Genomic DNA, 22,595 nt, shown 5'->3' with positions numbered 1-22,595 from the left:
ATCTTGATTTTTAAATTTGGATTTTATTTATTATTATTATTATCATTATTATTATTTTGAGACGGAGTTTCGCCAGGCTGGAGTGCAATGGCTCACTGCAACCTCTACCTCCCAGGTTCAAATGATTCTGCTGCCTCAGCCTCCCGAGTAGCTGGGATTATAGCTTGGTGTTGAGAACATTCAGTATCCCAGACAGGGTCTCACTGTGCTACCCAGGCTGGAGTGCAGTGGCTATCGTACACTACTGCCTCGAACTCCTATCCTCAAGCACACTTCCTTTCTCCGCCTCCCAATGAGCTGGGACTATAAGCATGTGACCCTCCCGCAGGCTTCATGATTGTACTTTAGCACAATATTAAGAATGTTAAATGTGATCATTTGGTTAAGGTGGAGTCTACCAGATTTTTCCACTCTAAAGTTATTATTTTTATTTTATTTTATTTTATTTTACTGGTTTTTTGAGATGGAGTCTCGCTCTATTGCACAGGCTGGAGTGTAGTGGCGCAGTCTCAGCTCATTTCAACCTCCCACTCCGGGATTCAAGTGACTCTTCTGTCTCAGCCTCCTGAGTAGCTGGGACTACAGGCACTCGCCACCATGGCCAGCTAATTTTTGTATTTTTAGTAAAGATAGGGTTTTACCTTGTTGGTCAGGCTGGTCTTGAACTCCTGACCTCAGGTGATCCACCCATCTCGGCCTCCCAAAGTGCTGGGATTACAGGTGTGAGCCACCGCGCCCAGCCAAGTTATTATTTTATAATTAACAATCGTACACACATACTTTGAGACCAACGTGGTTTTTTTTTTTTTGTTGTTTTTTTTTTTTTTTTTTTTTTTTTTGAGACAGAGTCTCCCTCTGTCGCCCAGGTTGGAGTGCAGTGGTGTGATCTCGGCTCACTGCAGCCTCCGCCTCCCAGGTTCAAGCAATTTTCCTGCCTCTGCCTCCCAAGTAGCTGGGACTACAGGCACATGCCACCAGGCCCGGCTGATTTTTGTATTTATCGTAGAGATGGGGTTTCACAGTGTTGGCCAGAGTGATCTCGAACTCCTGACCTCAGGTGATCCACCTGCCTCAGCCTCCCAAAGTGCTAGAATTACAGGCGTGAGCCACGTCACCTGGCCTCCAACATACTTTGTTGTTGTGTTTTTTGTTGTTGGTGTTGGTTGCTCTTGTTCTTTTGAGCCGGAGTCTCACTCTGTCACCCAGGCTGGAGTGCAGTGGTGGGATCTCAGCTTACTGCAAGCTCCACCTCCTGGGTTCACGCCATTCTCCTGCCTCAGCCTCCCGAATAGCTGGGACTACAGGCGCCCGCCACCACGCCCGGCTAATTTTTTTGTATTTTTAGTAGAGATGGTGTTTCACCATGTTAGCCAGGATGGTCTTGATCTCTTGACCTCGTGATCAGCCCACCTCAGCCTCCTAAAGTGCTGGGATAACAGGCATGAGCTACCACACCCGGACTGTTGTTGTTTTTTAACTAGGTAGGGGAATGAAAAGGAGGCACCTTGGAAGAGGGTTTGGTAAAAGTTTGCTTCTGGGATCCACTCTCCTCTCACTCACCTAGTTCCCAGATCCCTCTGTCATACTTACCATTGCTCTCCTCCAGCCCATCCATTTCTGCCCTGGATATCTTCAGAACCAGTAGCTGAATGAGGCCTTAAGGAGCATTTCTTCAAACCTAGGGCCTAAAAGATGCAAGGGCAATGGTTCTCAAAAAGGTTTTAGGATCTAAAACAGATAAAAGGAAAGTTGTTTTGGTGGGAGTAAGAGCAGTGAGCTGCAGCTACCCCCAGAAGACCTTCTCCCCACCTGGCTGGCTTCTGAAGGACCCCATTCCACATCCTGGGAAAGTATGGAAACCTCTGGCTTATCAGACACACCAGTGGCCTCTAGCTCCTCAGGAAGGCTGGCTTGGACCTTACCCATCTCTTGTTTGCTGCTTCATGCAACATTGGCCTGAGTCCTGGGGCCACTGGCTTTTGAGAAAAAACTCTTGGCCTATCATCAGGCAGCATCCCATCCCCCTGCACCATCCCTGCTGCTCTTTCTGTACTGTCTTCCTGGAATGCAGACTGTAGGCCAGAGACTGCACAAGGAAAAGCAGCAGAGACCCAGCCAGCCCATCTCTCCTCTGTGCCCTGGAACCTGAATGCAGCTGCTTTCCTCCAACCTGCACCATTGAGGAAGCGGCCAGGTTGGGGGCCCAGGCAGAGGGCCTGGCAGATTTCCTGAGTGCTCTCTGCAACAGACCAGTTCCACCAGAGGGGAACTGGGATCTGGCAAATGACCACAGCCACCAGGAAGTGGCCTGGAAGAGTTTTTCACTTCTCCAAAGATATTGTTCCTGGTAGCTCCAGGGTCTATATATAAGACAAAGGAGGTGGGGGGTGGGAGGGCAGTGAAGAAGACATTGGCCAGGATCAAATCCCAACCTTGTCATGTGATCCTGACAGGTCATTTCAACCTTTAACCCTGTTTCCATTCTAAAGTAGGGGCAAAATAAGCAGCTCCTAGGTTGTCATGATGACTAATGTAATCCTGCAGCGGGCTTTCCAAATGTCAGAAATTGGAATATCTGCACAAATCTGTGCTATTCCTTCATGCCAGTTCTATTATACTATTGTTTATCTAAGATTTCCTCTAACTGTTTTGCTTTTTAAACATGGGCATGTCCCGAAGCAAAGCTGCTTGAAAAATAGGGTTTATTTTGCAGGTTATTGTTTCCTATTCTATTTAAAATAGATGATTGCTAAAATAATTTTTAAAAGTGTTCATCTATATTCACTTCCTCCTCTTTTTTCTGAATCCTCTACCACTACCCTTCCTCTCCTCCAGTCTCCGGCTTTGTTTATAGGGAAATAGATTCAAAATCTCAGTGATGACAGGCATTTTAACTCGTTTAGTATACTGTTGCAGACATTTGACCCTGGTCATGAACAGGATTGTACAATCCTCACCTTTAAGTGTGGAAGACAGGACCAATGGTGTCACAGAAGCAAGATACCTACAGAGAAGGCTTTTATATTTGCCCTAACTTGCCCTCAGGAATGGTCTAGTCTTCAACTGCAGCAGACCAGGTCAGAAGAATTTTCTAATGGGGGTGTCCACATTGCCTTGTGGACATAACAGGCTCTCCAAAATGTGGGCCAGAGCCTGAATTCGAGCCATGTTTTAGCTGGAATGCAGCTGGGCAGTCAAATCACATACCTTCTGCATTAATCAGGGTTCAGTTACAGAAGACATGCCATTCTAGCCATTTTCATCAGAAAGGGATTTAATACAGGCGATTAGATGCTTACAAAATCTTGGAGGTCCTAAAGAAATGGGCTCTGGTGGACCTCCAAGATTGCCCAGAACTTGGACGGGCGTGGTGGCTCACACCTGTAATCCCAGCACTTTGGGAGGCCGAGATGGGTGGATCACCTGAGGTCAGGAGTTCGAGACCAGCCTGGCCAACACGGTGAAACTCCGTCTCTACTAACAATACAAAAATTAGCTGGCTGCAATGGCGCGCTCACCTGTAATCCTAGCTACTCAAGAGGCTGAGGCAGGAGAATCACTCGAACCCAGGAGGTAGAGGCTGCAGTGAGCTGAGATCACACTACTGCATCCCAGCCTGGGTGACAGAGCGAGGCTCTGGCTCAAAAAGAAAAAAGAGGCCGGACGTGGTGGCTCACGCCTGTAATCCCAGCACTTTGGGACACCGAGGCGGGTGGATCACCTGAGGTCAGGAGTTCGAGACCAGCCTGACCAACATGGAGAAACCCTGTCTCTACTAAAAATATAAAATTAGCCCGGCGTGGTGGTGCATGCCTGTAATCTCAGCTACTCAGGAGGCTGAGGCAGGAGAATCGCTTGAACTCAGGAGGCGGAGGTTGCGGTGAGCCGAGATTGCGCCATTGCACTCTAGCCTGGGCAACAAGAGTGAAACTCCATCTCAAAAAAAAAAAGAATGTGCCCAAAACTAAACAGAAGAACTGGTCTATGCTGAAACCTAGTGTCTCCCTGTCTATGCTGGCAAGCAGTGAGGACTTGGGCAGCAGAACAATGGCCCCCATCTCACTCCTAGCTGTTATGTTATGCACTAGTGCATTTAAGGAATAAAGCTAACTCTTACCCAGAATTCTAACTGCAAGAAAGTTTGGGAAATGTGAATTTTTGTTTGTTTGTTTGTTTGTTTTTTGAGACAGAGTCTTGCTCTGTCGCCCAGGCTGGAGTACAGTGGTGCGATCTCAGCTCACTGCAAGCTCCACCTCCCAGGTTCACGCCATTCTCCTGCCTCAGTCTCCCAAGTAACTGGGACTACAGGCACCCACCACCATGCCCAGCTAATTTTTTGTATTTTTTAAGTAGAGATGGGATTTCACCGTGTTAGCCAGAATGGTCTCGATCTCCTGACCTCGTGATCTGCCCTCCTCGGCCTCCCAAAGTGCTGGCAATACAGGTGTGAGCCACCACGCCTGGCTGTGAATTTTTTTTTTTTAAGCTCTCTAATCTCTGCAGCTTAAAAAGTCACACTAAGAGGCTGACATAGATGATAAAAACCAATGTAACATACACCATTTAACAAATAAAACATCCTCAGCCAGGCGCGGTGGCTCACGCCTGTAATCCCAGCACTTTGGGAGGCTGAGGCGGGTGGGTCACCTGCGGTCAGGAGTTCGAGACCAGCCTGACCAACATGGACAAACCCCTCTCTCTACTAAAAATACAAAAAAATTTAGCCAGGTGTGGTGGTGGGTGCCTGTAATCCCAGCTACTTGGGAGGCTAAGGTAGGACAGTCACTTGAACCCGGGAGGCGGCAGTTGTGGTAAGCCAAGATTGCGCCGTGGCACTCCAGCCTGGACAAGAGCGAAATTCCATCTCAAAAAAAAAAAAAAAAGCCTTCATCTCCAACACTTGGGCCCAGCCTACCTCTTCAGCCTGGTCTCTAGCCACTCATCCAACCCACATGTACTCTGTGTTCAGGTGAATTGTCAGGTACTATGGTTTGAATGTGTCCCATCCATAATTTAAGTGTTGAAACTTAATGGCTAATGAAGTGATAGTAAGAGGAGGGAGCTTAAGGAGATGATTAGATCTTAGAGGCTCCTCCTTCATGGATGGGATTAAGGCCTTTATAAAAGAGGCTTGGTGCAGCAGCCTCCAGCTCTCTTGCCCTTCTGCCTTCCTCTATGTGAGGCCACCGTGTTCCTTCCCTCCAGAGGACACTGCAACAAGGCATCACTTTGGAGGCAGACAGCAGCCCTCACCAGACAACCGGATCTGCTGGAGCCTTAAGCTTGGACTTCTCAGCCTCCAGATCTTTGAGAAATAAATTTCTGTTCCTTATAAGTTACCCAATCTCAGGTATTTTGCTATAGCAGCACAAAATAGATCAAGACACTGGGGTACCTCCAACACTCAGTACCTTTGCTCAAGCTGTTCCCTTTTTTTTTTTTGAGACAGAGTCTTGGATTGTCACCCAAGCTGGAGTGCAGTGGCACTTTGCTTCCCAGGTTCAAGAGAGTCTCCTGCCTCAGCGTCCCGAGTAGCTGGAATTACAGGCACGCACCATTGCGACTGGCTAATTTTCGTATTTTTTAGTAGAGATGGGGTTTCGTCAGGTTGGCCAGGCTGGTCTTGAACTCCTGACCTCACTCGATCCTTCCATCTCTGCCTCCCAAAATGCTGGGATTACAGGCATGAGCCACCACACCCAGCCCAAGCTGTTCCCTTTGTCTAGAATGTTCTTTCTTGCTTTTTCCACCAGATGAATGAATTGCCTCTTCTTACAAGCTTTTTCTTACCTTATGGGGAAGAAGTCATATTCTAGCCCCCTATAGCTTTTCGTGTGTACCTTTTTAAATGATATATTTACATGTGTGTCTCCCACACTTGACTAAGAGGGCAGAGATCATCTCTTTGGTATCACGGCTGAGGAAAGTCTGAACCAATTCCTTTTAACTCCTGGCTTATTATTAAAAAACAAAAAAAGGAGATTGAAATAGGGTTTTAAAGTTTCTAGAACAGTCTAAAGGTTTAAGTTTGCCAGGTTAATGCTTTTAACACAAAAATGATGATGCAGGTGCTGTGGCTCATACGTAGTCCCAGCTACTCAGGAGGCTGAAGCAGGAGGATCACTTGAGCCCAGGAGGTCAAGGCTGCAGTGAACTGCAATTGGGCCACTGCACTCTAGCCTGGGTGACAGAGTGAGATCTTGTTTAAAAAAAAAACAAAAAAAAAACAACCAAAAGACCAAACAACTCCTGAGCTTAGGTGATCCTTCTGCCTCAGCCTCCAAGTAGCTGGGATTACACGTGCCAGTGACTGTCCACCTGCACATGTATTTTGATTCTCTGTTACAGCAGCCAAATATATATTTGATTGATCCTGGTTCAGGACTATGGAGTGATATGATAAGCACTCATGTCTTGCAGGTATAATCTCATTTGGAGACAGCATTAAACTTTCAAATGTAGGACCTTTTTTGTGATTGTGAGATCCAGGCCCATGTTTTTCTTGGAGCCCTAAAGCAGATGCTAGACTCAGTCATAAAACAGACTCTCACTATATGAAGGAATTAATGATTTAGGAGGTCATATGTATTTTTCACACTGTCTCAACTGCTCTTTTGGCAAAGTAGCCTGTTCCCAACTTTAAAGGAGCTCCAGCCAGGCATGGTGGCTTATGCCTGTAATCCCAGCACTTTGGAAGGTCAAGGCAGGAGCACTGTGTGAGTCCAGGAGTTTGAGACCAGCCTAGGCAACATAGTGAGATCCCGTCTCTATAAAAATAATTAATAAATAAATAAATAAATAAATAAAATTAGGCTGGGTGCAGTGGCTCACGCCGGTAATCCCAGCACTTTGGGAGGCCGAGGTGAGTGGATCACCTGAGGTCAGGAGTTTGAGACCAGCTTGGCCTACAGTAGTAGAGATGGTGAAACCCCATCTCTACTAAAAACACAAAAATTAGCCAGGTGTGGTGGCACACGTCTATAATTCCAGCTACTCAGACCGCTGAGGCAGGAGAATTGCTTGAACCTGGGAGCCAGAAGTTGCAATGAACCGAGATCACGCCATTGCATTCCAGCCTGGGTGATAGAGCAAGACTCCGTCTCAAAAAGAAAAAAAAAAAAAATTAGCTGGGTATGGTGGCATGTATGCCTGTAATCCCATCTACTTGGGAGCCTGAGGTGGGAAGAGCCCCTGAGCCCAGCAGTTCAAGGATCCAGTGAGCTATGATCTCACCATTGTACTCCAGCCTGGGCGAGAGGGTGAAACCCTATCTCTAAAAATAATTAAGGAAGTTCAACAAGACTCAGGAAGCTCATTATGTAGAGTTGTCCATCACTGTGAAACACTGGAAACAACCTAAGAGTAAGTCAACATGGAAGGGGTTAAAGAACTAATGACTTATTCATTCAAAGGAAAATTACAGTCATTAAAATAATGACAACTATGTGTCAATGTATATGAAGCTTTGAAGTAATACTAAATCAAGAAAGATTATAAAATGGTACTCAGATTGGGAATCCAACTATGTCAAGAGACACATACACAAGAAGAAGAAAATGTCCTTATCACCTAATATGTGGTAGGCCTTCTGCTGAGTCTCAACGATACACAATGAATAAAGTGTGGTCTTGATGTGACTCTCTGTTGTGGTCCCTGCCCCTAGAACTCTTACCAGGAACCTCCTATGACAAAGCAAGTTGAATATTTGATAGCTGCCTGTTGGTTGTGGGTGGGGATGAACGTCCTAGAGTTTTTGCCAATTTCTGTGATGTAAACATTTTCGCCAGGCTGATTTCAAGATACCGATGGAATTTCACTAACACAGTGTTGGAAAGAGATACATAAGCAGCTCTTGAGAGTCAGTGCAAACTAGCTTCAGCAGCACATTGGGGAGGTGGTTGCTAAATAAGCAATAATTTATTCATAGCATGGAATCCTAATCAGTCATGAAAATATCATACTGTAGAATAATTAGTCATATTTGAAGAAGTTCATCTAGTTATAATGCCATTCAAAAAAAAAAGAGGGCTGGGTGTGGTGGCTCACGCCTGTAATCCCAGCACTTTGGGAGGCCAAGGCGGGTGGACCATGAGGTCAGGAGTTCAAGACCATCCTGCCAACATGGTGAAACCCCGTCTCTACTAAAAATACAAAAATTAGCTGGGCGTGTTGGTGCAATTTCTGTGATGTAAACATTTTTGCCAGGAGGCTAAGGCAGCAGAATTGCTTGAACCGGGGAGGTGGAGGTTCCAGTGAGCCAAGATCACATCATTGCACTCCAGCCTGGGCGACAGAGTGAGACTCCGTCTCAAAAACAAACAAACAAACAAACAAAAACAGAGAGAGGGGAAAGTTCAGAATTTATTTCCAAGCTTAAAAAGCAAGTGGCAGATGGCCTTGGTGGTTCACGCCTATAATTCCAGCATTTGGGGAGGCCAGGGTAGGTGGATCTCCTAAGCTGAGGGGTTCAAGACCAGCCTGGGCAGCATAGCAAAACCCTATCTCCACACACACAAATACAAAAATTAGCCAGGTGTTGTGGCACCCGCTTGTAGTCCCAGCTACCTGGGGGTGCTGAGGTGGGAAGATTGCCTTGGGCCGGGGAGGTCAAGGCTCTAGTGAGCTATGTTCGCACCACTATATTCCAGCCTGGGTGACAAAGCAAGACCCTGTCTCAAACCAGGAAAAAAAAAAAAAAAAAGCCAGTGGTGGCAGTGAGTGAGGTCAGTGAAAATTAAAAGTAAAGAAGTGTAAAGGTTCTAAAAACTGTCTTCTCGGAAAACCAAACAGAAAAATGGCCAAAATTGTCAGAATCCACATTCTGAAGACTGTGACTATGGAAATCAGTCGAAGTCTTGCAGCCTGGCAGGGTGATACACTTCTATAGTCTTGGCTACTCGAGCTGTGGTGGGCTGTGATGGACTATGTTCATCGGGTGTCCGCACTAAGTTCAGCGTCGGTATGGTGACCTCTTGGGAGTGGAGGACTGCCGGGCTGCCTAAGGAGGGGTGAACAGTTTCACACAGGAAACCGAGCAGGTCAAAACTGCGGTGCTGATCAATAATGGGATCGCACCTGTGAAAAGCCACTGCACTCCATGCTGAGCAACATAGTGAGACTAATCTTCAAAATAAAAAAAGGCTGGCAACAACCTGGAGAACATTATTCAAGAATGTGGATGAATCTCAGTAAAATGAGAAAGCTTTGTGACACACTTTTTTCTTTTTATTTATTTATTTATTTTTAATAGAGACAGGGTTTTACCATGCTGGCCAGGCTGGTCTTGAATTCCTGAGCTCAAGTGATCCATCCACCTCGGCCTCTCAAAGTGCTGGGATGACAAGCATGAGCCACCACACCTGGCCAACTCTGTGACATTTTAACTTGCCCTAAATCCATCCTCTGTCCTCCAGGCCCACAGTAGCCTTCAAAAATAATAACCTGCATCCATGGTGCAGCTCAGCAGCCGCTGCAGGAAGAAGAGTGGAGCTGGAACCTTTTCAAAGACTCATTCACAAGTGATTGTCATTATTTCACCTGTCTGGTGGTTCCCTGGAATATGTCAGTTGCAAGGCTGTCTGTATTTAGCCTGACTTGGAGCTCATCCAGTGTGAAAACTTGTCTTCTCTGGGGATTTTTTTTTAAACAATTATAGGCAAGAGTTTTAACTTTGTGACTGCCTGAGGCAGTGGATAACAGTTGGATCAAGCAATAGACTAAAAATAAAAAAAATTTTTTTAAAGCTTAAAAGTTAGGGAATAGATGTCCATAAGGGCTTTGAAAACTCTGGCAAAGCCAGACACGGTGGCTCACACCTGTAATCCCAGCATTCTGGAAGGCCGAAGCGGGCAGATCACCTGAGGTAGGAATTCAAGACCAGCCTGGCAACATGGTGAAATCTGGTCTCTACTAAAAATACAAAAATTAGGCCGGGCACGGTGGCTCACGCCTATAATCCCAACACTTTGGGAGGCCAAGGTGGGTGGATCACGAGGTCACGAGATTGAGACCATCCTGGCCAACATGGTGAAACCCTGTCTGTACTAAAAACACAAAAATTTGCTGGGCGTGGTAGTGCATGCCTGTAGTCTCAGCTACTTGGGAGGCTGAGGCAGGACAATCGCTTGAACCCGGGAAGCGGAGGCTGCAGTGAGCTGAGATCGCACCACTGCGCTCCACCCTGGCGACAGAGCAAGACTGCATCTCAAAAATAAATAAATAAATACAAAAATTAGCCTGGCATGGTGGCAGGTGCCTGTAATTCCAGCTACTTGGGAGGCTGAGGCAGAAGAATCACTTGAACCTGGGAGATGGAGGTTGCAGTGAGCCAAGATTGCACCACCGCACTCCAGCCTAGGTGATACAGCAAGACTCCAACTCAAAAAAAAAAACAAAGATCACCAAAAATTACCAGGCATGGTGGCTTGCGCCTGTAATCCCAGCTATTCAGGAGGCTGAGACAGGAGAATTACTTGAACCCAGGAGGCGGAGGTTGCGGTGACCCAAGATTGTGCCACTGCACTCCAGCTTGGGCAACAGAGCAAGACTTAATCTTAAAGATATATATATATATATATCTCTGGCAGATTCCTGGGCATCCAAAAGGCCAAGCACATCATAGGTCAGTGTGCAAGCCCACGGATGTGCATGTGCTCAGGAAAACATTCAGAAGTCCCTAAATTCATCTCTGGTTGAATTTGAAGCATTGCACAAGCAGGAAGTGAAGGCTAAGGTGGGGTTGTAAACAGCCTACCTACACTTTGAAAGCATGTCCTAACATGCACGCACAGCCCCTCCGCAAAGACTGAGGGATCTATGGTTCCAGGCGTTTAAAGACATCTCTGTCCCATCATTAGCTCATCACTAAGCTAACCTACCAAGTAGAGACTTCAGTGGTCTCACATGACAAATAATACAAACTTTACAGAATTAGTTCAGGAAGTCACTAAACAAACAAAACCACTACTACAAGCAGTAAAGACAACAAATCTTAGAACTGCCACATTATAATTACAATTAAATTAAAATGTTCAATTTCTGGCCGGGCGCAGTGGCCCATGCCTGTAATCGCAGCACTTTGGGAGGCCAAGGCGGGGGATCACGAGGTCAGGAGATTGAGACCATCCTGGCTAACACGGTGAAACCCCGTCTCTACTAAAAATACAAAAAGTTAGCCGGGCGTGGTGGCGCATGCCTGTAGACCCAGCTACTTGGAGGCTGAGGCAGGAGAATGGCGTGAACCCGGGAGGCGGAGCCTGCAGTGAGCTGAGATCGCGCCACTGCGCTCCAGCCTGGGCGACAAAGCGAGACTCCGTCTCAAAAAAAAAAAAAAAAAAAAAAAAAAAAAAAAAAAAAAAAAAGTTCAATTTCCAACAAAAAAATGAGAAAACTTCCCAACTCATTCTAAGAGGCCAGTATTACCCTCATATCTAAACCAGATAAAGACATAGAAAGAAAATTACAAACTAGTATTTTTTATGATGGTGTAAGTGAAAATCCTGACAAACAGAATACTAGCAAACTGAATCCAGCAGCATATAAAAAAATAATTTTTTGGCCAGGCATAGTGGCTCACGACTGTAACCTTAGCACTTCGGGAGGCTGAGGTGGGTGGATCACCTGAGGTCAGGAGTTCGAGCCCAACCTGGCCAACATGGTGGAACTCTGTCTCTACTACAAAAATAAATAAATAAATAAAATAAAATCAGCCAGGTGTGGTGGAAGGCGCCTATAATCCCAGCTACTCGGGAGTCTGAGGGAAGAGAATCGCTTGAACCCATAAGGTGGAGGTTGCAGTGAGCCGAGACTGTGCCACTGTAGTCCAGCCTAGCAATAGAGTGAGACTCCATCTCAAAAAATAAATAAGTAAATAAATAAATAAAAATAGTGAAAAGACAATCCATAGTATGGAAGACAATACTTGCAAATTCTTTTTTTTTTTTTTTTTGAGACGGAGTCTCTCTCTGTCGCCCAGGCTGGAGTGCAGTGGCCGGATCTCAGCTCACTGTAAGCTCCACCACCCGGGTTTACGCCATTCTCCTGCCTCAGCCTCCCGAGTAGCTGGGACTACAGGCACCCGCCACCTCACCCGGCTAGTTTTTTGTATTTTTCAGTAGAGACGGGGTTTCACCGTGTTAGCCAGGATGGTCTCGATCTCCTGACCTCGTGATCTGCCCGTCTCGGCCTCCCAAAGTGCTGGGATTACAGGCTTGAGCCACCGCCCCCGGCATTTTTTTTTTTTTTTTTTTTTTTTAAGACAGAGTCTCGCTCTGTTGCCAGGCTGGAGTGCAGTGGCATGATCTCGGCTCACTGCAACCTCCGCCTCCTGGCTTCAAGCGATTCTCCTGCTCAGTCTCTCAAGTAGCTGGGATTACAGGCACATGCCACCACACCTAGCTAATTTTTTTATATTTTTAGTAGAGACAGAGTTTCACTATGTTGGCCAGGTTGGTCTCAATCTCCTGACCTCATGATCCACCAACCTCGGCCTCCCAAAGTCCTGGGATTACAGGCTTGAGCCACCACACCCGGCACAAATTCTTTATTTGAGAGAAGTCTGTTAACCAGAATATACAAAGAACACTTACAATTCAACAATTGAAAGATAAACAACCCAACTTAAAAATAGACTGGTCCACAAGGTGACTCATGCCTATAGTCCCAAAACTTAAGGAGAATGAGGTGGGAGGATCACTTGAGCCCAGGAGTTTGAGGCTGCAGTGAGCTATGATTGCACTACTGTACTCAAGCCTGGGTGACAGAGGAAGACTTGGTCTCAAAAAATAAATAATTAAATTTTTAAATATGGACAAAGGATTTGAATAGGTATTTCTCATAAGAAGGTATAAAAAAGGCCAATAAGCACATTATTCTACTTCATTAGTCATTAGGGAAATACAGATCAAAACTACTGTCGGATACTACTTCATACCCACTAGGATGACTACAGTAAAAAACAAACAGACAATAACAAGTGTTGGCCAGAATGCTGAGAAATCAGAATTCTTTTCTTTTCTTTTTCTTTCTTTTTTTTTTTTTTTTAAAGTCTTTTTTTTTTTTTTTTTTTTTTTTTTTGAGACGGGGTCTCACTCTGTCACCCAGGCTGGAGTGCAGTGGCCGGATCTCAGCTCACTGCAAGCTCCGCCTCCCGGGTTCACGCCATTCTCCTGCCTCAGCCTCCCGAGTAGCTGGGACTACAGGCGCCCGCCACCTCGCCCGGCTAGTTTTTTTTTTTGTATTTTTTAGTAGAGACGGGGTTTCACTGGGTTCACCAGGATGGTCTCGATCTCCTGACCTTGTGATCCGCCCGTCTCGGCCTCCCAAAGTGCTGGGATTACAGGCTTGAGCCACCGCGCCCGGCCTTTCTTTTTTTTTTTCTTTTTGAGACAGAGTCTTGCTCTGTTGCCCAGGCTGTAGTGCAATGGCATGATCTTGGCTCCTGCAACTGCCGCCTCCCAGGTTCAAGCGAGTCTCCTGCCTCAGCCTCCCGAGTAGCTGGGATTACAGGCACGCGCACCACCATGCCTGGCTAATTTTTAATAGAGACAGGGTTTTGCCATGTTGGCCAGGCTGGTCTCGAACTCCTGACCTCAGGTGATCCACCCTCCTCGACCTCCCAAAGTGCTGGGATTACAGGTGTGAGCCATTGCGCCCGGCCAAACGGTAGACCACGCCTAATTTTTTCTTTGTTTGTAGAGATGGGGTTTTGCCATATTGCCCAGGCTGGTCTTGAACTCAGCCTCCCAAAGTGCTGAGATTACAGATATGAGCCACTGCGCCTGGCCAGATAAATCAGAATTGTTATATATTGCTAGTGGGAATGTAAAATAGTGCAGTAGCTTTGGAAAATAATTTGGCAGTTCCTCAAAAAGTTAAATGTGGAGTTTCCATATGAGCATTCAGGTTTAAACCCAAGAGAACTGAAAACATATATTCACTAAATACCTGTACATGGATGTTCCTAGCAACATGATTTATGACAGTCAAAAAGGAGAAACAGTTTAAATGTCCATCTACTGATACTGATAAATAAAATGTGGTATGTCCGTACAATATAATTTTTTTTGGCCATTAAAAGGAATGATGTATTGATACATCATTTAACATGAATACATCATACAACACAGAGGAACCTTGAAAGCATTTTGCTAGGAAGCTGGAAACAAAAGGCCACGTAATGTATGATTCTATTTATATTCCATGTCCAGAATAGGCAAATCCACGCAGAATGAAAGTAGATTAGTGATTGCCAGGAGCAGGGGAAGAAGGGAATGGGGCAGTGATTGCTAAAGCGGACACAGTTTTGTTGTTTTGTTCTGTTTTGTTTTGTTTTCAGACAGAGTCTTACTCTGTTGCCCAGGCTGGAGTCCAGTGGCATGATCTCGGCTCACTGCAACCTCTGCCTCCCAGGTTCAAGCAATTCTCATGCCTCAGCCTCCCCCGTAGCTGGGATTATAGGCGTGTGCCACAGAGTCCAGCTGATTTTTTATTTTAAATAGAGACCAAGTTTCATCATGTCGGGCAAGCTGACCTCAAGTGATCTGCCTGCCTCAGCCTCCCAAAGTGGTGGGACTGTGGGCATGAGCCACCATGCCTGGCCCCAGACACAGTTTCTTTATGGGATAATGACAATATTCTGGAATAACATAATGGTGGTATTTCCATAGCCTTACGAATATACCAAAAACCACTGAATTGCATGCTTTAAAGTGTGAATTATATCTTCTTCCTCTTTTTTTTTTTTTTCTTTTTTGAGACAGAGTCTTGCTCTGTCACCCAGGCTGAAGTGCAATGGCGTGATCTCAGCTCACTGCAACCTATGCCTCCCTAGTTCAAGTGATTCTCCTGCCTCAGCCTCCTGAGTAGCTGGGATTACAGGAGCCACCAGCACACCCAGCTAATTTTTGTATTTTTAGTAGAGATGGGATTTCATCATGTTGGCCAGGCTGGTCTCGAACTCCTGACCTCAGGTGATCTGCCCACCTCGGCCTCCTAAAGTGCAGGGGTTACATGCGTGAGCCACTGCGCCTGGCTGAATTATATCTTAATAATAATAATAAAAAAAGTAGTTTACGAAGCAATCTGTTTTGTATATGTGGTAGGTCAGCAGCCTGTAAGATGACCCCCAGTAATTCTCACCTTGTGATAGTCACACTCTTGTGTAAACCTCTCCCCTCTGGTGTGGGCCAGATTTGGTTCCTCACTTCTAACAAACAGAATACAGCAGAAATGATAGAACGTCACTTCTGATATTAAGTTGTGAAAAGACACGATGGCTCCCATGATGGAGATTCTGGGTCCCTCCTTCTCTCTGTCACTTGCATCCTCCCCCCCCAGGGAAGCCGGTTGCCATGTCGTGAGCATGAGCAGCCCTGTGGAGAGGTCCACATGGCAAGGAACTGATGTCTCCAGATACCAACCAGGAGACAGGGGATGAGCTGCTGAGCTTCAAAGTGGATCCCTCCCCAGTCAGGGCTGGAGATGACCTCAGACTGCCAAGGCAATCTGTCAGAGGAAGAAAAGTTGGAGGACTTACACCACCAGATATTAGAATCTATTATGTAAACATAATACACATATTATGTAAATATAGTACAGTGTGATATTGGCATAAGGACAGGCAAACAGATCAATAGAACAGGACAGAATCTAGAAATAGACGCATTAACATACTGTCATCTGATTTATGACAAAGGTGACAGCAGTTGGGAAAGGAGTGTTTTTGTTTTTGTTTTTTTTAGACAAGGTCTCACTCTTGCCCAGACTGAAGTGCAGTGGTGCAATCATAGCTCACTGTAGCCTCAAACTCCTGGGCTCAAGCGATCCTCTCACCATAGCCTCCTGAGTAGCTGGGACCACAGGCACATGGCACCATGGTCAGCTAATTTTTTATTTTTATTTTGTTAGACAGAGTCTTGCTCTGTCACCCAGGCTGGAGTAGAATGGCATGATCACAGCTCACTGCACCCTCAACCTCCTGGGCTCAAGTGATCCTCCTGCCTCAGTCTATTGAGTAGCTGGGACCACAGGCACATGCCACCACATCCAGCTAGTTTTTGTACTTCTTGTAGAAATGAGGTTTCACCATGTTGCCTAGGCTGGTCTCAAACTCCTGGGCTCAAACCATCTGGCCACCTTGTCCTCCCAAAATGCTGGGATTACGGGTCTGAGTCACCATGCCCGGCCAGGAGGTCTTCTTCATAGATGATACGGGGTCATTTCTGCTTCTCTGGCTATGCTTACTGGCCATCAGCACCCTCTGTGTGCCCAGGAGTCTCACGCAGGGCACCTGCACATTATCCACAGAACTCTGCAGGGCCTTCCCCCAGCTCAGGGCCATAAAGAGAGAGATCTGCCTCGGGTTTGATGTCTTCTTGCTCCCTCACCTCCTCTCCAGGGCTCCCCATTCCTGGGCCAGTCCTCCTGGGTGAGAAGCCAGCAAGATGCATGTGATCTTCAGCCTCTGGGTTGACCCTAAAGGTCCATACTCACCGTTGTCCATGTCCATTTGTAGTCTCCTGTCACACTGAATCAAAGCTAGCCTGGGTGACAAGCAGCATTCTGTCAGAGGGACAGTACATGACTTCTGAAGCTTGGTCATATGAGACCCTGCGGTGTTACCTTGGGCCTTTGGCTTGTTCTTTTGGGATGAAGTCAGCTGCCCTACCTTGAGGACATTCAAGCAACCCTGTGGAGAGAAGCCCAGTTGTCAGCACCAGTTTGCCAGCCACGCCAGCAAGCCACCTTGGAAGCAGGCCCTCCAGCCCCAGACAAGGCTTCAGATGGCTCTAGGCCCCAGCCCTTGAGATTTTCAGCTGAGGCCCCAAGCATCATGTAGTAGAGTTAAGTCATTCACACCGTGCCCTGTGGGAATTCCTAGCCCACAGAAATCACCAGATAATAAATGACTATTGTTTTACGCACTAAGTTTTGAGGTGTTTTGTACTGCAGTAATAGATAACTAATACAATGGCTGAAGCCCAGTGCAACACTCTGGGAAAGTCCTCCTTGTTCACTTCCCCGAAGCTTGAGGCTTTGCAGGTAGCTCCCCTGCAGTCTCCTTCCACACCACCATGTCACCCCCCGTGCCCCCCCATGCACCCCCTGTAACCCCCCTTCTACCCTCCCTCCAGCTGCCTCACTCTCCCTTCCCTCTCCAGGGAGGCAGAGGGCAGGATCGACCCATCTGCTGCCTCATTGGAGGTTCCACTGGGGAATGAGATGCCCATCTCCCCTGCTGATGGCACTGCCCCCCAGGCTTTAAGAATAAGTCTTCTAGAATCCCCTCATTGTGGCAATAGTGAGGAAGGAAAGAAACCCCCAGCATTCCCCAGTGGGCAGTGACTAGCATGGATTCCCTCTGTCACTTCTTCTCACACTTGTGTTCACATTGAGGGTGGGGAGGGATGAGTGATGGTAGTAGGGCCGGTTCTGCCACCTCTTTGTACATACCTGGGGCATGTTCTTGCCTCAATCTCAACAGAGGCTTTGAATCATCCTTAAGCGTGAGGTCCACAGCACTATTTGTCATCAATTTTGGATCTCCATTGTCAATACCAGGAAAACAGGAAAAGTCTGGGTTTCTTTGCTGTTCCTGCTTCCTTCACTCTCTGTCCCTTTGACAATGAATATATCAGCACTTTCTGGGATGATTTGTGACATGCTCTCTTTTCACCAAACCTCTGCACATGGTGGTCCCTTTGCTGGCAACAACCTTCCTTTTCCTTTGCCCAACAGACTCTTACCCTTCACAAGCTGCCTCAGCACTGTCTCCTCAGGAAAGCCCTCCTTGACTCCTCTGACTCTGGCTATGTTAAGTGCCTCTTCTGGGCCACCCTAGATCCTTTGCTTCCTTTACCACGCTGTATTTGTGGCAGAGACGCTGTATTTGTGGCAGAGGCAGAAATACGATTTCTTTTTTTTCCTGAAACAGAGTCTTGCTCTGTCACTCAAGCTGGAGTCCAGTGGTGTGATCTCTGCTCACTGCAACCTCCACCTCCCAGGTTCAAGTGATTCTCCTGCCTCAGCCTCCTGAATAACTGAGATTACAGGTGCCTGCCACCATGCACGGCTAATTTTTTGTATTTTTAGTAGAGATGGGGTTTCACCACGTTGGCCAGGCTGGTCTCCAACTCCTGATCTCAAGTGATCCGCCCACCTGGGCCTCCCAAAGTGCAGGGATTACAGGTGTGAGCCACCACAACTGGCCCAGAAATACAGTTTCTGAAGCACAGTTTATTCTCCCTCTTCTACAGCATGTGGATGTTGCTGGAAAGCAGCTGTCCAGCTGACACCCCATTTCCAACCACCTCTTACATCTAGGTATGGTCATACTACTGGCTCTTGTCAAAGGAATGTGAATAGAACCCATATGTGTCACTTCCACATCAAGGCCTTTAAGGAGCAGGTGTGTCATCTACACACCGTCAATGTCCTGCTACCAGCTGTATTTAGGCAATGACAAGATTCTTAGGAATGGTGCTGCCACAAGGTGGACAGAGCCCAGCGCCCAGGATCAATGTATAGAGGAAAGCCACCTGCTTCAATTATGTCTGAGACATAATTCCTTTGAAGGCCTATTTGTTATAGCAGCTAGGGTTACCTTAATTAATACAGTATTGTAGTGTTTACTGGTGTCTCTCCACTAGGTAGTCTTTTTGTTTGTTTTTGTTTCTGAGGCAAGGTCTGGCTCTATCGCCTAGGCTGGAGTGGAGAAGTGGCATGTTCTTGGCTCACTGCTACCTCTGTCTCCCAGCCTCAAATCATCCTCCCACCTCAGCCTCCTTAGCAGCTGGAATTACAGGCATGTGCCACCATGCCTGGCTAACTTTTGTATTTTTTGTAGAAACGGGGTTTTGCTATGTTGCGATCTGCCCACCCGGCCTCCCAAAGTACTGGGATCGCAGGCATGAGCCACCGCGCCCAGTCTCTTGCTAGACTAGTCTTAAAGGAAAAGTAGGAGTTCTTTAGGTGAAAGAAAATGAACTTGGGGTGGGGGTAGCGGGAGGACAAAAGAGCAATAATTGTATCAGTAACTCAATATCTACTCACTGAGCACCTACTATGTTCCAGGCATTGGAGGGGCAGCAGCAAACCAGACAAACAAAGTCCTCCGCTCTCATGGTGCTGAAATTCTAGGGGGAGAAGCACTGAGCATGTAAACACACAAAGTACAGAGAAGGATTTCTCAGAGTGGTGACATGGAGAAAACATACCAGTGTAACAAGGTAATGGGATAAAGAGTAACTGGGAAAAGGCACTGGACTGGATGATCCAGCAGGGCCTCCCTGGAGTGTCACTTTAGCTGAGACCCCAATGGTAAGAAGAATCCGGCCATGCAACAATCTTTGCATTAGGGAAGGGGAAGGAGGAGACTTTCCTAGATGGAGGAACTAGAAGCACAAAGACCCCAAGGTGGGAAGGAGCTTGGTGCACTTGAGACAAGAAGAAGGCCAGCATGGTGGGAATGGGAGAGAGTAAGGCTAGATGGGGCCAGGGTGTGTCCCCACCCCTCATCCCTGCTTTATTTTTCCCCATCGCACTTCTTATCACTTAATATGCTATGTATTTCTCTTACGTACATGCTTTATTTTCTATCTCTGCCACCAGGCTGTAAGTCCCATGAAGGCAGGGATTTCTGTCTGTGTTTTGTTCACTGCTGTCTCTTGGTAGACAGTGCCTAGAACAATGCCTGCCACACAGTCTTCCCAAGCTGTGTTTGTTGATTGAATAAATAAATGAGAGATGGATAAAGGACAGATAGTGCAGGGCCTTGAAGGCCATGTTGGGGTCATTCTAGGCAAACGGAATTGCAGGTGCACTCAGGGAGAGGCAAGCACTGGTTAGGTAAAGACAGGCTGAGCCTCCCATAGCCCTGTCATCATGGAGCCAGAGGAGGGCTGCAGTCCACACTGTAGAAAGAGTGGCAGGGTAAAGGCAGTGCCCTGGTCCTCTTGGTCTCCTTGGTGCTTGTTAATCTGACTGGCAAAGTCTGAAGCAGGCAGGTGCTGTGGTCTGGTGAAGCGGAGCCAGGGGAGACATCATCCCAGCGAGAGAACATGGAAGGAACCCACAGCCAGAGCAGGGCAAGCAGTCCCATTTCCCAGCAGCCTCATGAGCTCAGTGTGGCAGGGGGCAGCTCTGGGGCTCAAGCCCACTATAGTGGCCCATTGGTCCTGGTGTTACCACCTGTCCTTCCTCAGGCCATTTGATCTTCCCATCTGTGTCAGTCCATTTGCATCACTATAAAGAAATACCTGAGTCTCACGCTGGGGACCAAGAGGGAGAGGGAAGGGAGCAGATGGCTTCTGGCATGACTAAATACGGGTGCCCAAAATTGCATCACTCAGACAAGTCCCTCTTCATTTCCTCGTTTTCCTCTATTTTGAGATAGGGTCTCATCACCCCCCACTTTTTTTGAGACGGAGTTTCGCTCTTGTCACCCAGGCTGGAGTGCAATGGCATGATCTCACTGCAACTTCCGCCTCCCAGGTTCAAACGATTCTCCTGCCTCAGCCTCCTGAGTAGGTGGGATTAGAGGCATGCGCCCCGATTCCTGGCTAATTTTGTATTTTTAGTAGAGACGGGGTTTCTCTTTTCTGTGTCTCCCAGGCTGGAGTGCAGTGGCGTGATCTCGGCTCACTGCAAGCTCCGCCTCCCGGGTTCACGCCATTCTCGAGACGGGGTTTCTCTATGTTGGTCAGGCTGGTCTCGAACTGCCGAACTTAGGTGATCAGAATGCCTCGGCCTCCCAAAGTGCTGGAATTACAAGCATGAGTCACCACACCCGGCCTGTTTTCTTCTTATTTTGACTTGTCTGAATGTTGGTGCCCCCTCTCAGAATTCCTATGTTGGAACCTTTTTTTTTCTCTAGAAACATTTGAAAAATAGTTTAGAAAAGTTTGCCCAATAACCCAGCACCCTCCAGGTTTTCAAAGGTGAAGAATGTTACTTGTGCAAGTCAGAATCTGATACCAATGAAATGGTGACAGCTTTGCCAGTAAACAAGAATATAGTCTTCAGGCCGGGCGCGGTGGCTCAAGCCTGTAATCCCAGCACTTTGGGAGGCCGAGACGGGTGGATCACGAGGTCAGGAGATCGAGACCATCCTGGATAACACGGTGAAACCCCGTCTCTACTAAGAAATACAAAAAACTAGCCGGGCGAGGTGGCGGGTGCCTGTAGTCCCAGCTACTCGGGAGGCTGAGGCAGGAGAATGGCGTGAACCCGGGAGGCGGAGCTTGCAGTGAGCTGAGATCCGGCCACTGCATTCCAGCCTGGGCTACAGAGCGAGACTCCGTCTCAAAAAAAAAAAAAAAAAAAAAAAAGAATATAGTCTTCCATGGCTAGGAAGGGCGACTGCCACAGCTGACAGGTTCCAAAGATACATGGAGACTATGTTGGAACTTAACCATCAAAGTGATGGTATTAAGAAGTGTGCCCTTTGGGAGGTGATTAGGGCTCTACCCTCATGAAAGAGATCAGTGGCCTTACAAAAGGGCTTGAGGGAACCTGATCATCCCTCCCACTCCCTCTGCCATGGGAAGACTCAGCCAGAACGCGCCATTTTGGAAGCAAAGAGCAAGCCCTCACCAGACACTTTATCTTTCTGTGCTTTGATCTTGGACTTCTCAGGCACCAGGACTCTGAGGAATAAATTTCTGCTGTTTATAAATGACCCTGTCTAAGGTATTTTGTTAGAGCAGCAGGCACGGCCAAATACAGCTTCACTCTCAGTTAGGTTCTCTCGAGGTGACAGAAGTCCCCAACAATTCTAGACATGCCTTAATCTTTCTTCATGCTCCTTCCATCCTAAAACAGAGCCACTGAGTGTTATGGGCCCTGAGTGCCCTGGATGTGGTCAAGTGACCTCTTCCAAAAGAGTCACTGTGGGCAGAGGGGTGCAATGCAGCCTGTGTGCAGGAATGCTCTAGAAAGCAGCTATGGCTAGTGTGGCACAAGGAAGAGGAAGGATAGGAGATTATGTGCTAGTGTGATGTGTGGCTGTCTTCCTGTGAGTGTTCCCCCAGCCACACACATAGAACTGGGAGCTCCTGGTGCCCTGGTTCATCTCTGTGTCCCTATGGTCATACTCTGGAAGCTAAAAATTGATTACTTTTGAATAAACGAATGCACAAACCTTCATTTCCTTTATAGCACCTAATAGAAAAGTGCCTCAGGCTACCACATGAGCTTTATCTCACCTGGCAACTGACATGTAATGTCAGTCATTCTCTTGTAATGTAAAGGATCACTATATTTGTTTTTAAGTTGTTTCTTTTTTTAAGAGATGGAGACTTGCTATGTTGCCCAGGATGGACTCAAACTCCTGGGCTCAAGTGATCCTCCTGCCTCAGCCTCTGGAGTAGTTGGGACTACAGGTATATACCACTGTGTCTGGCTGAAGGAGTGCCTTTTTTTTTTTTTTTTTTTTTTTTTGAGGCGGAGTCTCGCTCTGTCGCCCAGGCTGGAGTGCAGTGGCGCGATCTCGGCTCACTGCAAGCTCCGCCTCCCGGGTTCCCGCCATTCTCCTGCCTCAGCCTCCCGAGTAGCTGGGACTACAGGCGCCGCCACCACGCCCGGCTAATTTTTTTGTA

General features: G+C 47.1%; 2 protein-coding genes and 2 non-coding genes across 4 annotated transcripts in view; 1 reads left to right on the top strand and 3 right to left on the bottom strand.

Annotated features, from left to right (window-relative positions):
* The window catches only part of RPN1 (ribophorin I), a 359,024-nt gene that overhangs the window by 82,244 nt on the left and 254,185 nt on the right, over positions 1 to 22,595 (bottom strand). The window lies entirely within an intron of this gene.
* COPG1 (COPI coat complex subunit gamma 1) overlaps positions 2,199 to 22,595 on the top strand; it is a 583,372-nt gene continuing 562,975 nt past the window's right edge. The window contains exon 1 of the mRNA XM_050781630.1: positions 2,199 to 2,202. The gene's annotated coding sequence lies outside the window, so the exon portion shown is untranslated. The remainder of the gene's footprint in view (positions 2,203 to 22,595) is intronic.
* Positions 20,942 to 21,071, bottom strand: LOC126949513 (small nucleolar RNA SNORA24). The gene has a single exon (XR_007723792.1). It is a non-coding gene; the product is annotated as a small nucleolar RNA SNORA24 (small nucleolar RNA).
* LOC126949514 (small nucleolar RNA SNORA24) lies at positions 21,266 to 21,392 on the bottom strand. Its single transcript, XR_007723793.1, has one exon. It is a non-coding gene; the product is annotated as a small nucleolar RNA SNORA24 (small nucleolar RNA).

Source organism: Macaca thibetana, chromosome 2, assembly GCF_024542745.1.
Source record: "Macaca thibetana thibetana isolate TM-01 chromosome 2, ASM2454274v1, whole genome shotgun sequence".
Lineage (NCBI taxonomy): Eukaryota > Metazoa > Chordata > Mammalia > Primates > Cercopithecidae > Macaca > Macaca thibetana.
The sequence above is the reverse complement of the archived record's forward strand: the minus strand, read 5'-3'. Positions and strand labels throughout refer to the sequence as shown.